Source organism: Macaca nemestrina, unplaced genomic scaffold, assembly GCF_043159975.1.
Source record: "Macaca nemestrina isolate mMacNem1 unplaced genomic scaffold, mMacNem.hap1 Scaffold_55, whole genome shotgun sequence".
Taxonomy (NCBI): Eukaryota; Metazoa; Chordata; class Mammalia; order Primates; family Cercopithecidae; genus Macaca; species Macaca nemestrina.
This window is the reverse complement of record NW_027257722.1, coordinates 283,314-300,857: the sequence shown is the minus strand read 5'-3', so window position 1 is coordinate 300,857 and position 17,544 is coordinate 283,314. Positions and strand designations below refer to the sequence as shown.

The 17,544-nt window shown below is 48.5% G+C and overlaps 1 protein-coding gene across 5 annotated transcripts in view; it reads left to right on the top strand.

Annotated features, from left to right (window-relative positions):
• LOC139361509 (disco-interacting protein 2 homolog C-like) overlaps positions 1 to 17,544 on the top strand; it is a 258,761-nt gene that overhangs the window by 108,013 nt on the left and 133,204 nt on the right. Inside the window, exon 1 of one of the 5 annotated variants that reach the window (XM_071090103.1) lies at positions 10,055 to 10,412. The exons of 3 other annotated variants lie outside the window; for them this stretch is intronic. The gene's annotated coding sequence lies outside the window, so the exon portion shown is untranslated. One more of the 5 variants, XM_071090104.1, reaches the window with a different exon arrangement.

Sequence of the window (17,544 nt, the reverse complement as noted above, 5' to 3'; positions counted from 1 at the left end):
TTTCCAAAGCATACTCTCCTTTATCATTTGTGTTTATATAAAATAATGGAATGGTTATTTTAACTGTGCAGTTTCCTATGTTTGGTTATTTAATTGCAGAAAGATAATGGTTTTATTTTGCTAAAATCTGTGCTAGGAATTGTGCAAAATCTTTGTGAAATGCCCAGTTTACTAGCTTAAGTTATAGATCTTTGTATAGAAAAGAAAAAGCCTATTGCTACAAGGAGCATTGTCTTTATCGATGCAAAAAGCTTTAAACTTATTGGCCGTGTAGTAGGTAAAAATGTATCAGAATGTGACGAAAATTGAGAAAAGCATTGAAGTTTTAAAATCTGCTCTGCAGTTTTCTTCAACTCCCTTGCAAGATACTTAATTTGAATAAAAGACAGAATAAAGTGTTCCCACTGAGGAAAGTGGCAGGAGGACTGTTTAGAATGTGTTCTGAATCTGAGCAGTCCTGCCACACTCGTCTGTGATGTGGTGGTGTCCATGGTATCACTTTTACAGAACTTTAAGAATGCCTCTGTGAATAAAATACATTTTATTCTTAGTATTTCTGTTTTGAGTTTTGAGGTGTGTAAAACATGTTAATGGTTTCTTTCCCTTACAGAATTTGCTTGTTCTTTTTTTTTTTTTTTTTTTTTAAATGCCTACAAGACTCTGAAGCACATTAATCGCTTAAAAAGGAAAGAAAAAAAAAAGGGCCAGGCGTGATGGCTCACGCCTGTAATCCCAGCGCTTTGGGAGGCCGAGGCGGGCGGATTGCTTGAGGCTCGGATCTCGAGACCCAGGGAACCAGCCTGGGCAACCTGGTGAAATCCCATCTCTACGGAAAACACACAAATTAGCTGGGCATGATGGCTGCACACCTGTAGTCCCGGCTACTCCAGAGGCTGAAGAGAATCGCTTGAGCCTGGGAGGTGGACCTTGCAGTCAGTGGAGATCACGCCCCTGCTGTCAAGCCTTGACAGAGTTGGGACCCTATCTGAAAAACAGCAACGTTCATAACGTATGGGTGAACTGCCCGGCTGCTCTGTCTAGAGTAGAATAAATCTAATTATGTTTTTGCCTTTTATTAGCATTGAAATTTTCTTAATTATCCCTTTGTTTTCAGTACATTGTAGCAATATATTGCTGCTTAGAGTCTGGAACAAGTAGGCTTCTCTGGATCAGGTTCTTACTGGATGGCTAAAACTTAGAATGATTTTTCCCTTCCTTGGATGTGACTTATAGAACTTTGCCTTTTGAGGTGATGTGTTGCATTTGATAGCGGACACAGGAATGCCCGAAGAATTCACTTACAGGGCTAAAATATACGTGCTTTGTGGTGTTTCCCTCCTAGAATGAAAACGGTACCTCTCATTTGTGGGTCGATGATGCTATTTGCTGAAAACTTTTAAAATTTTATTTATTTTATTTTATTTTTTTCAGACGGAGTCTTGCTCTGTCGCCGAGGCTGGAGTGCAGTGGTGTGATCTTAGCTCTCTGCAAACTCCGCCTCCTGGCTTCACGCCATTCTCCTGCCTCAGCCTCCCGAGTACGTGGGACTACAGGTGCCCGCCAGCACGCCTGGCTAATTTTTTGTATTTTTGGTAGAGACGGAGGTTTCATCGTGTTAGCCAGGATGGTCTCGATCGCCTGACCTTGTGATCTGCCTGCCTCCTTCTTCCAAAGTTCTGGGATTACAAGCATAAACCGCCGCCCCCGGCCAAATACATGTTTGTTTACTGCCTCAGTCCTCCGTTGGGTAGCCCTGTTCTTCGTCGGATATTCAGGGAGCGGGGGCATCTTGAGTCTTGAAAGGTGTGCTCTGCGAGATGGGAATCTTCCGGCTGCTTATTTAGGGAATCCTGCCGGCTGTCATTTACTGGAGAGCGCAGTTTCCTGGCTGCCCTGGTCTTTGAGGGGAGGGAGACTGAGGGGTCATTTTCCCACCTGGACCAATGTGTTTATTAAACCTGGTTTGTGTATCATTTGGATCTTTTTATGAAGGAAAAGCTACATCTGTGACTTTCAGATGAGTGGAAGTCATGTTAAAAAATATATATATATATAAATATATATATATATATATATAGGCTACTATGGAGAAGTTTTGTCCTTGTGACCTGTGAATACAGTCACAGGAGAGCAGAATGTTCATGGTGTGGGTGCTTACAGTGTACATGCAGAGTCACATTCTTCACTAGTATTACGTTAAAAAGTGACAAATAAGAGAGAAATATTTTGCTCATTACAACGTCGGTAAGAAGCTGGCAGCACTCTTGTTTTTGGAGGGGTGTGAAGGGAATATTGAGAAAGTGTCATCAACATTAGACTCGCCCACTCTGCAAATCCTGTGCCAGCTGGAGTGAGGACCCCGTGATGGAAAGATGCACCCCTCTTCCCGGAAGGAGTTGAATCTTTGTAGCGCTCAGGACGCATGGTTCATCTCTATATAAAGGCAGAGTGTGAAACGCCGTGGAGGCTGAGAGAAGCGATGTGGTTAGCAAGTATGAGTGAGACGTTTGGGGCTTGTTAGCACCTGGCGTGTGTGCAGCAAGCTTTGCTATCTGCACATGTGTGATCCTTAGAACACTGGCGTCTGGAGCCATGGGGGCTGTCGAGGGCCCCAGCTCCTGGCGGGCTGAGGAGTTCCCTGTTACCACCAGGATAACCGTGATTTTTGAAGGCTGTCACTCAATCCCAAGTCCTGGAAGGGGGCTCCTTTCAGAGAGGAAAACACCCCTAGAGCCTCAGGCAGAATTCAGTGATTTTTCTTATAATGTTGCTTAGATTTCGCAAACATGAAACCAAGAACATATTTCAGAATGCTTATGGTTCTTTTGTAACCATGGAAACAAAGTAAGTTGCAGTCGATGGACAGTTTGCGGAAGCTGAACTGCCTACATCGTGAGCACGGCGCTCTCCCTACCGCCCTGGGCCTTGCTCCGGTTTGCTGGGGAGGCTTTGCAGGGCCTCTTGGCTGGGATACCTCTCTCATGTCCCATGTTGCTACCCCTGGTCACAGCCATACTGCTGGGCACCTGCGCCGTGAGGTCACTGAGTGGACACGGAGCCGCGGGGCAGCAGTTGGTCAGGAGGTGGCATCCACATGGTCCGAAACAGGTTTCTGTTCATTAAGAATGATCATTGCAATAAAAACAGAGTGAAAGAAAACTCTACTGACCTGAGAATGCGTCCGCTGAGTTGCATAGGGAAGTGCAGTGAGGAAGGTGAGGGCTGAAAGGACATGAGGGAGGGGAGAGGAAAGGAGAGAAGGGAAGCGAAAGGGGGAGGGCGGATGGGAGTGAAGAGGGAGATGGAGGAGGAAGAAGAGAGAGGGCGGTGGGCAGGAGCCTGGGAAATGTGTCCCAGAGCCGGTTCCTGACCGTCGTGGGTGCGTCAGAGCTGATCTTCCAGGAGAGGTGGCCTGGGAGGGCTGACCCTTAGGAAGTGAGGGCCAGGGGGAGCTGATTTTTTGGCCCTCAGCGGGGCTGTTGTTGACCTGAGATACAGTCGATAGTTTTCCTGAAGAGATCATCTGCACAGCCACCGTTTGCTGCCTGGTTGGAGACAGAAGTGCTCCTCCCCATGGATTCTTTCTAGTTTGTGGATTTTTCCCAGTTTACCTGAGCAGCCTGTCAGTGGAAATGTCGGGGATTACTAACATGTCTCCATTCTACAGAGCAGTCGACCAGCTTCCAATCCTGTAGTTGTTGGGGGCACCATTCCGGTCCTGTCAGTGCCGGCCCAGCGTGGAAGCCGCAGCCCGAGGCGCTGGGAAACCTGCAGGGCTCTCACTGCCAGGGTTCTGATGGGAATCGAGCGCTGGAAGAAAGATGTCCTTAGGGCAGAGCCTGGCGAGGAGGGGGTGCTGCTGTTGCAGCAGTACATGGAATTTCAAATGACAAATGAAACAAGCTTTTAATTATGACCAGAGCCCTATGCTCTGCGTTTCTTCAAATGGAAATGTTGTGCTGAAATAAAATTGCTGTTAATCGGTTGCCTCATGCAAGACGCAAGACGGAGGGCTGGGAGCAAAGTAGAACGTGGACTTATCTACAAAGCTTCCTCCTCCCAGACTATCATCAGTTGGATGGTGCTACACAGGAATATGTGAGAATTCGTGTGAGAAAGGTGATGGGTGCAGACCTGTGTGACCGGCAGGTGTGGGGGAGGTTTGAGAGAAGCTTTTGGCTGAAGTGTGATGTCAGATGCAGGAGCTGAAGTGTGATGTCTGTCTGGATGGAAGAGCACACACGCCTCTGGGCTGCGGGAAACAGATAAAGGAGGAGGTGGACAGACGTGAGTCGTGTCTTAGGAATGGTAGCAATTCAGGCAGACCCAGGATCAGGCTCCCACGGGGGAGGAGTGGATATCAGGACCCAGGGAGCGTGGGGCGGGGGTCATGCCCAGGCCTCTGCGGGTCTTGCTCTTGTGTCAGCAGGGCCCTGTGCTTGCCCTCCTTAAAACTTTCCTGATCCATAAAACGGGCACGACAAAATCCACCTTGTGACACTGAAGCTTAAATGAGATGATGTACATGGTGTCTTCCTTCCCTTCCTGACACATCCTAGACTCACAGCTATGGTAGCAGCGACAGACTGGATGGAATGCTGGAGCCCCTTTGCGCCTGGTGAAGCCACATGGATTTGTGCAGTGCTGGCGACTGTCTTTGAAAGCCTTTGGTCATGGCAGTGGCAGCCTGGAGTGGCTCCTGGCATACTTGAGTCTGTGGAGTGCAAGGTTGACTGGAGCTCCGGGGCCATTGATACTATCCAGGGGTGAGCTGATGAGGCCCTAAAACATGGGGGGAAGGCCGAGAGGACTTGGCTGCCAGAAGCATTGTAGATTTCTGGCTTCGAGAACTTGCTGACTTATGGACATAGGAAGGTAAACCCAGATGGCTCCAAAATTGTAAGTCCAGAAGAAAGGTGGGAGGGTACAATTGCTGACTAGGTCATGGTTGCCCTGTCCCTTTGTTTCTGGCCATCGTTTCTCCTCCCTCCCCCTGCCTTTGTGGGCTGGAGGGCCTGAGCCTGCACAGCGGTCTATTTCATGATGACAATGGCCGATTATTACCCTGCAGTAAGAAGTCTCTCCATTTTATTTGGCAGCAGTAGTTAAATAAATTTAAGGAGTGATGGTGTAGTAGTATTTGTTTTGTTTGTGCTTTTTTTTTTTTTTTAGTGTCATTTAACTGAATGTTATTTCCAATTTCACTGATTGAGAGGCCAAAACATGCTTTGATTTGTTATTTTGTGTTTGAGCTAGTTTATTGCCTCACAGGAATGCCAAGTATTCTGTTGTCACACATCATTAAGTATCTCAAATTGTGTTACTATAATACTTAGCTGAATTACCTCCCTTATTTTGGCTTTTAAAAATCTAAAATCTGTGTGAAACACAGGATGGTGCATCTCCATTGAGGGTTGTTGAGAAGTGTGACTTTTGCTGGCATGCTTGAGAATCAGTGACATTATTTTATAGAAACACTTTGTAACTGACAGCAAAGCTAGAAGCTCCTGTAAAGGGCAGAGTAGGCAACGTGTTATGCTTTGAGGGCCATAGAAGTCTCTGCATATATTTTTTTGTGAAAACTTCAAAGTGTAAAAATCACTTCTGGTTCCCTGGCCAAGGCTCGGTCGGGGATCGTGGTTTGCAGACCCTTGACAGCAGCTTAGCTGAAAGCTGGTCTCCCATGCGGTGAGCAGGAGCCTACCTCATTGCTTCAGCCAGAAAGATGCTGCCCTCATGCTGAAATTTACTTCAAACAAACTTGAAAGCTCTGGCACCGCTGCTCATTTCCATACTGTTGCAGGCTATCTAAAATACGGAGGATGCCGTGGCGTTTTGATTTTGTTACTCCTCTTGAAGGGCTCTGAGATGGCTCATCGCGAGTTAGACATTTGCAGAAATGATCAAGCAGAGCTGCAGTCATCTTGCAGATCAAGTGAAGTTTTTTCTGAAAGCTTGTTACAGGCTTAAATTTCTGATCCCGTTCCATCCACTGATCTTGTATGATTGGTTTTGTTTTGCACCCATTTGGGTCTGTGAAGCGTCTCCCCACCGTGGTAGAACTTTAGCTCTGATTTCATGCATGATTCGATATCCTTACTCCTCTTCTGTGAGGAGAAAGCGCTGTAGCTCCTGCGTGGTTTCCGGCCCCTCCCTGCACGCGGATGGATTGGGAGGTATTTGTGGTGTGTGAACTTGCTACCCCCAAAGGCTCCTTGTTGACTCCCCTGGACCAGACTCTTCCCTACTCCCATGGACTGCACTCCTCCCTCCTGGTTCATTCCCCGGACCACATTCCTCCCTCCTCCTCCCTGGCTCACTCCCCTGGACCACACACGTCCCTCCTGGTTCACTCCTTGGACCACACTCCTCCCTCCTGGTTCACTCCCTGGATCACACTCCTCCCTCCTGGTTCACTCCCTGGGTCGAACTCCTGCCTCCTGTTTCACTCGCTGGGCCGAACTCCACCCTCCTCCCTCCTGGTTCACTCTCCTGTGTCCCCACGCCTCTCTCCTGGTTCACTGCCCTGGGCCCCCACGCCTCCCTGTTGGTTCACTGTCCTGGGCCCCCATGCCTCCCTTCTTCTTCACTCCCCTGAGCCCCCACTCCTCCCTACTCCCCTGGGCCACTTTCCTCCCTCCTGGTTCACTCCCCTGGGTCCCCACTCCTCCCTCTTGGGGTCGTGTTAGTTTCTGCTGTGCTTGTGCCAGCACGATAAGGCTGAGTGGCAGCTCCAGGGCTATGGCTGCGCGCGCAGCTGTGGTGTTAGTGCAGAGAACTGTGGGGATGCAGCTGCCCTTGCTGTGATGCTTCGAGTGTCACAGTCGGTATGGGAAACTGGGTGGGATGTGGATGTCCCAGGAAGGGACAGGAGCCTCCCCTCAGCCTCTGTCAAACAGTTCTCAGCCAGGCATGGTGGCTCATGCCTGTAATCCCAGCCCTTTGGGAGGCCGGGGTGGGTGGATCACCTGAGGTCAGGAGTTGGAGACCAGCTTGACCAATGTGGTAATTTTTGACACATTAAGGATTAAGGAAAATGACTCTCACTCGTTTGCCTTGCTTTTTAATTGATGATTGGTGTAGCCCAGTAGTCTGAACTTGTTAAGCAACCATTCTTACTGAAAGACTAATGTTTAAAAGTCTCTTCCTCTGGACACGTCTTTGGCTGCTGTAATCAAATGCAATGTAATCAAATGCAATGTAATCAGCACTGGTTAATGGCTTTCCTTGTTTGGCTAACAAATGCTCCTCAGAAACTTTGGTTTCTTGTTATTTTCATTTATGATTATGTTTTAAGCCTTCTAATTTTTCTAGCTTTCCTGCGAGTTGGGAATAACTGTGATGGGTGCTTAGTTTGGGATGTTGACGTACACTCTATGCCCAGCTACTATGCCATTGTGTGAACACTGATTTCTCACTTTCTCATGAAGACTGATTTCACCTAGTTTGGTAAATTCTATTAATTTTAAGGAAGGGGGTGGAATGCATCTGCTGTTAGGAGGCTTTTTTAAGGATCGGGGAAATGTTGCCATGATTATTACCGTTACAGAAGGAACATAAAAATACGTGCTGCCTTCAGTCATGATGAATATGTAAGTCCGCGTCTGTGACTGCAGAAAACGGCAGCCCCAAATCTTAAAATCGTGTGGATGTACCAAGCCCATCTGCAGGGCACTGTGGAGCAGCCTGCATTAGCCGATGTTGGCCCACAAGCCCTGAGGGATGGTGTCTGAGTTATGATAAGGCTCTGACTTGGGATTTAACAGATCTCCTAATACTGTGATATTCTAAACAAAGACACGATAATGCCCAGGGAGCCCAGTGGGCACCTGTAGGCAGTGTAGGTGAGAAAAGGTTCCAAAGAAGATTCCTGCAGCTCAGCTAGGAGGATTCTGTAAGGCAGTAGACACATCAATGTTCACATGGGAGTGTTGAGCTATATTCATTCCTTTTAAGCAGCCAGGCTTGTGTGTGTTTTTAGGGGCACTCACATAGCGCCCCTTCCACCCTCACTGCCGGTTGTGCCTGTTTGATGTTGCGGATTTCTGTGTTAAGTGTGTCCACTCTCCAAATGTATCTCTGTCTCTAGAATATTTTAGAGTAGATCATTTATTGTTTAAACGCTTGCTTTTAGTGAGGAAGAAATCTTTAAAACGGGCCATACAGACCCTGCTATAAATGTTGAACAATGGAATGTGTAATGTTTAACACGTAGTGTTTAAAGTAGAAGACAGTTTAATTTAGAAATCCTGTTGGAATGCCAACTTAAATTACCACCATCCGTATGCATATGGAAAAGAATGAGAGAGAATGTACAGAATTGGAATTTTGTCTATTTTGTCGAGATTCTGTAATGTATCAGGTACAAGCCTCACTTCATGATTTAAATGCATGAAGCTGAAATTACAAAACTTGACAAAAACATGCCTTTGAATAGTGAGCCTTTATCCTCCTTGAAATAGTGATTTATTCACTAAAATGTCCACCTGCAACTTTGTCAAACACATTTGTTGCATTAGTTCTCAAGTGAGCTCAGTTTTCCAGACAGGGAGATTATTATTGCTTAGTGTTTGTCCTGATGATGTTGGTGAACAGGGAAAATCCTATGATGTGGATCCTCTGTATGTGTTACACAGCAGACGCGGCCTGCCCAACCCTCTGCCTGTAACTGGGAACCTTGACTGTCAGGATCATTGTAGAGAACCTTGAGGAAAGCAAAACAAAAAGCCTCTGGAGTAGCAAAAGATGTAGCTGATTTCATGCAGTAAAACTTACACATTTTTCTTTAAAATGCATCCTTCGGAACCTCAGTTTGCTGATTATTTTAGAATTACTGTAGTCTGCTGACAGCAGTCGTGGGAACAGGTGCATGGCCCGGCTGGTGCAGGGGGTCTCAGAGCGGAGTCACACTGCTGACACCGAAGGAGGCGCTGGAGCCATCACGCTCGTGACTCGTGCAGATGGCCTTGGCTGACCTCCAGAAGAGAAAACGTCAGTATCCAAGGAGGAAAAAGTCTATTAGTTTCATGAGTGTTTGCCTTCGCAGTGGCTACAACCCTGAGTTTGTGGCACCTGCTGTCTCTGGAATGAGGAGTCTTCCCTTCCTGGTAGACAAGCTCTAGATGGGAACAGGAGCTATGGTTGCTGGATTGAAGAGGTTTCCTTCTTGGGGAGGTGGCCTTCGAGCCTGACATGAAGGAAGCTGTGACTGGCGGGAAAGGGCCTTGGAGACAGTGTATTTACCAGGAGGGTCAGTGACTGAGAACCATCCTGTTCCGAGTGTTGCCATTCTGGTTCTAGAGTAAACTTGGGGAGAAACAACAGCCAAAAGCCTCGAGGAATATTCTGTGATGTTGATCACGTTTGGTAGATTTGTTGCTGAGACTCTGAAATGAGAAGCCCAGGAGGTGCAGGTCTATCAGGCCATGCGACGTGAGACAGCTGCTGCTTCAGGGGTTCGAGTCCCCGTGCCAGAGGCTCAGTCCTGCAGAGACTTTTGCACAGTGGGCAACTGCTGCCTTTGGTTGATTGTGAGTCCCCCAGATGAATACCCATGAAAGGTACCATGTCAGTAAAGAGTCAAACTCTGTGAAGCATTTGGAGATTTATTCTGAGCCAAATGAGTTACCATGGCCCTTGATATTACCCTCAGGAGATCCTACGTACGTATTCCCGAGGTGGTCAGAGCCCAGCCTGGTTTTATAGCTTTTAGGGAGACATGAGACAATCGATCAAATAAATGTAAGATGTACATGGGTTTGGTCTGGAAAGGTGGGACAACTGGAAGCAGGGGTGTCCAGGTCATAGGTAGATTTGAAAATTTCCTGATTGACAGTTGGTTAAGAGAGTTGTCAGATAAGGGGTTGTGGAGACCAAGGCTGTGTCATGTGGAGGACATCCTCCAGGTAGCTTCGGAGAGAATAGATTGTAAATGTTTCCCATCAGACTAAACGTCTAAGTTCTGTCTAATTCCAGAAGGGAGGTAGGGGGATGAGGCAAGTCCGACCCCCCAGCGATCATGGCCTGGACTAGTTTTTCAGATTAGCTTTGGAATGCCCTTGTCCAAACCCGGGGCTGTTCAGATGGCCAAAGTGGCTTCGAATTCTAATGTTTTTACAACCAGAAGGTGATTGTGTTTTTTTCTGTGGATGACAGCCAGTGTGGTAATTAATATTTTGTTAGCAGATTAAGTTGGAAGTCAATGTGTTTTCATGTATGTTAATTATTAAATCATCAACAAACAGAGAAGGGCTTACTTTGAAACCAGCCTGAGACTCAAGAGGCTCATCAAAGAAAACGATGGACTTGGGAGAACTGATTCACGTGTTTACTGCGCCAAGTTTCAGGCATTATGAGAAGTCTGTGCTGATACATTGTGACTTGAGAACTTAAATCTTGATGGACTCTTAAGAGTGAGGCTTTTTTCTTTTTCTTTTTCTTTTAAACGGTCAGCGTTTCTGTCTCCTGTGTTTTGTCTTCCAGCTGTGGAGCACTTTAGGTTTGTGTTCACGTGGCGTTGTTCCCTGAACCACCAGGTTTGTGGCTCCGCGGTCCTGCCCGCCTTGATCGCGTCTTCCCCGCCCCGTGGGTTTTATCCTGAGGACGGTTCTCCGCTGTGTGGAGTGGAGGATCAGTGGACAATGGCTTTACCGACTCATTTTCTATGTAGCTCCCAGTTTCTCAAAATCATAATTGTCTTGGATTCCCTGTGAACTGGGAGTCAGGCCTTGGGCACAGTGCTGGGTGGCCTTGGGTGCAGTACTGGGGCAGGAGGGAGAGATGAGAATAGGAAGGATGGGTTTGTCAGGGGAAGGACCCCTTTGCCGCATTCCTGTGTCTGTTTTAGGTTAAAGATGAATGGCCGGGTGGTGGATGTCTCCCCTGCTGTGGCTGGACCTCGCTGTGCTGAACCCTGAGCAGGGGCCCCAGCAGCTGCCTCCTGCCAGGCCGGGGCCACAGGGCTGGGCTGCTGCCTCTAGGGTGGGTTGCGAGGGCTCGTGCCAAGTTGCAAGGGTCTGCACCGCTCCTGTGTGACCTGAGGGGCATGGGGGAAGCTGGCCTGTGCTCCTTACCTGGGAGAAGTTGAGCTCACCTGGGCCAGAGCCTCTGGGGAGGTATTAAGGCAGAGGCCTGGAATTCCTGCTTTCCCCAGACAGCAAGAAAGCTCAGTGTTGCACCTGCTCTGAGATGCCCTCAGCAGCCATATATAGTTGACTTGAACATGAGGGAAGGTGCCAATTAACCCGGCTCTGTGGAGAGCTTTGAGGAGTCCAGGCCCTGGGCCCCGGGCTTTTTAATATGTTCCTTCCTGAACAAAAAAGAACAAAAGATCCCTGTGGCTGATGCCGACTGCATGGGGTAGGACATGCCGAGCTTGCGTGGGGCTTGCCCCTGAGTTTTCCTGGTGCTCCTCCCAGCTCCCACGGACACCAGCCTCTCCAGGCCGAGGCTTGTCCTGTTTAGACCCTTGTTGGTGGGGTCTGTGGTCCTGGATCGAGGGCCCAAGCACTTCTTTCATGATTATAAATGATTCACCAGAGACGCACGGCTGCCCCCAAACATCTCACGAGCATAAGACACAGCCAGTGTCGCCGCCGCAAGCTCATAATTCTAGTGGAAAGAGGAAATTTTACTTTTAATGTGCTCGTGTGACTCAGATGCAAATATTTAATTCCCGTTCAACTTTCAAGACCTTGAGAACCTCTGAGATTCCTTGAAAGCTGTTCCTTTGCCCCATGACTAACTCTCCTGTGGAAGGAGGCTGGGGTGGTCCGCGGCGTCTGGGGTCCTGCTGCGTTCTCCAGGATTCCTTAGGTTTCATCATTAGTCCCAGCTCTTCAGCAGGTGGAGCTGATTGACTCTGACATTTCCATTATATTGTTCTTGTGTTGCCTCAGTTAACTTAGAATAATCAGTATTTACCAGAAATAATTGATGGCGAGATGGGAATTATTGGTGATTCCCTGACATAGGCAGCCTGTATAGATAAGCGTGTTACACGGTGTCTGATTTCTGAGATGTTGGTCCAAACCTTCTCAGCAACACACTTTGAAGGGTAGATTCCTGTGCAGGAGAAGCTGCTTTTCCCCGAGACGCGGTGGCGGCCCCTGCACTGGCATGGCAGGGTGGGCGTGTGACTGGGCAGGGCTGGACCTGCTCCTGTCCGCCCCTGTGCTGGGCGCGTACCTCCGCACCACATGTGTGTCGAGGGTGCCTGCCTTTGTTCCCCCAGCTCGAACTCATAGAATTGTATACCTTCCTGACACATTCCTGCATAGAGATGATTAGATCTGGGGGCTGAATCTCAATCTCACATGCATGTAGGTAAATTATTCACGTAAATGACTTGGGTCCTCCACGTTCAGGGTCAGGAGGCGCGGGGTGGGTTTGGAGACAACTGCCTGGCCTCAGGAAGTTTCTCTCAGAGCCTGTTTCTTTCTCTAGCAAAGTAAATGATGCCTTCCTCACGGGGCTTTACACGCGCTCAGTACTCAGATGCTGTCTGGTCTTTATTATAGTTAGTATTTGGGGAACAGCATGGCTGGTAATAAAATGCGTTATCTTTACAATTTATAGAATGTCACACAAGGCAAGCGTGAAACCGGGACTCTACCCTAATCTGAAGGTGCTGGTGCTTAGTCTTCTGAAGCATTTTGTTGTAATTCTGGCGTGTGTCAGCCAAGTCATATGATGGCACCGCATGCGTGATGCCAGCTCAGTTACCTTGGAACGGGGGGAGCCTGAGGCTGCCAGGGAGCAACCCTCCTACCTCCAGCCTTCGGCGGTTTCTCTCTCTCCTTCCCTCTGTCCCTCCCTATCCCCCACTCCTCCTTTCCACTTCTGCTCCCCTCCCTACCCCCCTCACTTACTCTACAACAGAGGTCCAGACTTTGACAAATCCCAGCTGGGCCTATTTATCACTGGGCTGGGAAACCAGAGGGAAAGGGGCCCAGTTACTACAAAAATAGAGAATTGAAATAGAATGTGAACTACTTTTGCGTATTTTTTATTTTAATCTGAATATGAAAGGCAAGTATCAGCATAAAAAGGGTGCTAACTGCGCCACACAGCTCCAAGTCTGCCTTGTCGGGGCTCTGTGGGTTCCCACGCCCTGGCCTTCTCTATGAGTGTCTGGACACGCCGTGGCTGCGAAAGGAGCATTCAGTTATGGTCCTTTGAATGTTGCAGAGTCATGTTTAATAAAAAATCTTCACGTTTACCCACAGCCAAGTCTTGATTTAATAACAGGTACTGCAGGTCTCTGGGTGGGCCTGAGCCTCTGTTTTAGAAGCAGCCGCACCATCCGAGGGGCAGGTCCGTGTGGGCTGGCAGGCGGCCTGGTCCTTGGAGCACAGGGTGGACCTGACCCAGTCCTGGCAGTGGGGGGCCTTGCAGTTCTAGAATGTAGTGATGCAACCTGTGGCATAAATAAAAAGCCTCATGTGCCCCCATGAGAAGCTGGGGCTTCCCCTCAGTAGTGTGGTGTGCTGTGTTTGTGATCGTGCAGATGTAAAAGGGTGAGGGAGATGTCTAAAAACTAGGCTCCCAAAGACAGCCCTTCATGTCTGGTGCTTTCATGTGTGTATGTACACCTGTTTGACGAGTGTACACCTTCACGCGTGCACCTGTTTCACGCATGTACACCTGTTTGTGCATGTGCCTGTTTCACACTTGTGCCTGTTTCGCGTGTGTGTGTGCCTGGGCATTCCCCTTGTATTGCGTCATACGTTGTATTTTACAGATTGTTTTTTTTCAGTTTGTATCGTGAGCTTGTAACGACGTCGTGAAGAAAAGAGGGGATCCTGGCAGCCTTTAGCTCTGAGAAACGTGATGTCAAGGGGACCGATGAGACAGCCCGGGTGAGGCCGGCAGAGGCCATCGTGGCCTGGGAGTCCGTGCACATCCACTGTCTGTCGCTGTGTGACAAGTGACCACAAAACCAGGGGCTTAAGGCAAAGTACACGTACGACTCTACAGCTTCTTCAGGTTGCAAATTCAGGGCAGCCTTGCTGAGCGGCTCTGGCCCAGTCCCCCGGGTCACCGTGAAGATGCTGTCCAGGGCTACAGCCATCTGTAGGCTCAGCTGGGCTGGAGGTTCTGCTCCAGGATGCTGTGCTGACGTGTCTGCGGGCAGAGGCCTGGTCCTCCACACCTGGTCCCTCCCTGGGGCTGCCAAGTGCATTCCTGCCCAGGGCCGCTCCTTTCCCCAGAGACGTAGCAGTGCTGGTCTTATGCCCAGCGTCAAGGTGGCCGGGTCAGGAGCAAAGACTTGTTTCCCCTACTCGGCGGCTACTCCTGCAGGGCTGGGAGACAGTGGAGGTCGCGCAGGAAGGTGTTCGCTGAAGACTGTGCTCTGTGACTTGACGGGTGTTCCTCCCAGGAGGGTGAAATGGAGACTGGACGCTGGGAGCGGCATCCTGCGTGACCCCACGTGTAGTGGGCTCACAGCAGAGCTAAGTCCTTCCTTTACAGATACTTTTCAGAGTTTGCCCGTCTTTAGATTCTCTGATTAACATGTCTGAGGAGGGTCCCAGGAGTCTGCCACCTGCCAGGCCAAGGAGGTTCCCTACATGTAACTGGTACCCTGACACCCTGAGAAATGTGACTCGAGAGGATCACCTGAGTTTCCTAAATGAGTCACCTGCCTTCTCTTCCCTTTGCTTTTATGCCTCCCCCAGGGTGGGTCAGTCCTGTCAGCCGCAGCGATACCTGCATGCTGGGGTTCCAAGGAGATTGGGGGTGTGTCGGGTCCCCCAGGGAGATTCGGTGACTGAGGATGCTGTCATAGCAGCCAACATGTCCCTATCGTTTTCACTTTTAATGAAGTTCAGTTACTAGGTTTTCTGAGGCACAATGATGTCCTTGTGAAAAATTGGTGATCAGGGAAGCAAGCAAGTGTGGGAAAATGATCCTGCCCTTAAATCTAAAAAATGATGAAACAGCAAAGAGCCCTGAAGAGCCCATGAACCTTCTCATGGGGCAGTGAGGAGACACCTCAGTAATGGCTTAAAAAAAAATGAGATCATACTGAAGAAAAAGTACACTAAATTTTGGGTCTCCTATGGGTAAAGAGATTGTGGTTTACATTTTGGAGGCATGCATTTATATACTTATTTTTCTTTGCTGGATTTAGAATTAGTTGAAATAATTGTGTTTTTTAAATTTAAAAAAATGGGGTATACGAAGTCTAATCTCTTTGTGACATTTCTGTACTGTGAGACTCCACATACAAAAGTGAAGCCCAGACTGTCTGTCTCTAATGAACCAGAGAGAGGTGGTCATCTCCTGCAGGCCGGTCTGGTCTCCAGGCATCTGGCCATCCTCCCAATCTTGGGCACACCTGCATCACTGGTGCTTCCTGCCAGACTGTGACTCTGCCCAGGTTTCAGGAGCACCCGGAACAGTTTTCCTAGGGGCTCCTGCTTTGTCCTGGCTCCTGGAAGCACAGGCTTTTGATGAAGGACTCTCCCCACTGCTAGGTAAATTGGTGATTGCCCCACAGTCTGTGTTTCTTGCATGGGGCGCAGAGAGTCTGGGCGTGGTGTCGTGGCCCTGGAGCCAGCTCTAGGACTGCCCGGCGGCCTTGCCTCCGCCCCTCATCTGGGAACAGGGCGGTGGGGAGGAGAAGGGAAGCAGGGTCTTGCCCCTTCTGCGTCTCGAGAACACGGGAACACATCGTCCCATTGCCTCGCACCATTCACAGCCCAAGCTTGTGTGAAGTATTATTTTATAACCTCCCCTGACAATGATGTATTTTATATAAGCAGCACATAAAGTGGTAATTTAATACCCTATCGAGGAGGATTAAACAATAAGGAGCAGATATCACTGTAGAAAAGTTACTTTATCCGGGAAACATTTATCTACTGCAGGTGGATGCGAATCATGGCTTCCTCCTCGGTGGCTCCTGACGAGCCTATGAGATTCTGTCCTGTTCGCCACTGTTAGTTATAAGCTACACCTTTCCTTCTATGACGTTAGTTACAAGCTCTACCTTTCCTTCTATGATGTTTATTTCTTGCCTGTTCACCACTGTTGCAGTTATAAGCTATACTTTTCCTTCTGCGATGTGTATTTCTTGCCTATTCACCACTGTTACAAGCTATACCTTTTCTTCTGTGCTGTATATTTCTTGAAGGCATGGACTGAATCCTAATTCCACAGTATTTGATGAACACGCTCAAGAGATACTTGTTTGAATGAATGGATTAATGGAAAATAGAAGTGGCGACTTCACTTTTAATTCATTATGTCAAACTTTGTTTACATGGAAAATTTTATGGTCCTTTGGATAAACAGGGCCTCTGTGCAGGGTTGTTAGAGATTGTGAGAGTGCCTCAAATGGCTCTGTGGCTCTAGGCCCACAAAGGTCTTCAGGGACTTGGTGGCGGCACCTGTGTTGAAAACTGAGTTCTGCAAATCCTTTCCAGTGACCTGCCAGCACACACAATCCTACTTCCCAATTGATTTCTGCACAGAGGCTTCTCCTGAATGCCCCAGGTGAACGTGGGTTTAGCCAGCACTGCTGGGCTTCCACAGCAAGCCAGGGTGTTGCAGGGATGAGAGAGAAGAGGGGTAGGACCAGGATCTTCCTGGGACCCAGTCCCCGTGTGGGGACGCTGCCTGGCCTGGCTCTTCTGTGGGAGGTCAGGGAAATGATGGCATGGAGGGACTGTTGGCATGAGCTGCTTGCTCAAACATAGATCCCAGTTCTGTGTGAGAGGCAAAATAGAAATTTATGTGGATATCATCAGTAACATAGCAAATATGGGCTTCTTCCCTAGGGTGGCTGACCCTCTTGCTCATCTGCTGAGCAAAGGCCAGGCCCGGCCTTCTGGGCCTCCACAGTGAGCTTTTCCCAAGCTCTGTCCACTCCGTGGAGATGGCCGCAGCCAGGGCAGACAATGGGGTGTTTGCCACTTTTTGTTTTCTTTTTCGAGACGGAGTCTTGCTCTGTTGCCCAGGCTGGAGTACAGTGGTGTGATCTCGGCTCAGTGCAAGCTCCGCCTCCCAGGTCACGCCATTCTCCTGCCTCACCCTCTCGAGTAGCTGGGACCACAGGTGTCTGCCACCACACCAGGCTAAGTTTTTGCGTTTTTAGTAGAGACGAGGCTTCACCGTTTTAGCCAGGATAGTCTCGATCTCCTGACCTTGTGATCCACCCGCCTCGGCCTGCCAAAGTGCTGGGATTACAGGCATGAGCCACCACACCCGGCCAGGTATTTGTCGGTTTTTGAAAGCTTCATTTAAAGAATGAAATAGACTGAACAGAATTACTTCCTTTTGAATGTTTAATACTTAATCTACCAGAACACTTAAATACAGTTAATGTATTCAAATAATAAGAAAGAACTTTCCCTCCGTTTCCAAAGCAAAAGTATAAACAATCTTTTACTTGGCAGGGATTTCACTATGTTTCTTAAAAGCCAGCAAGCACTTTTCCTGAAATAGACCCGTCTCTTCCTCTGCATAGATCCTATGAACATTTTAGCTACATTTCTGCTATATCTTGATGTGTGATAGATTATAGAAAATTCCTTGCTA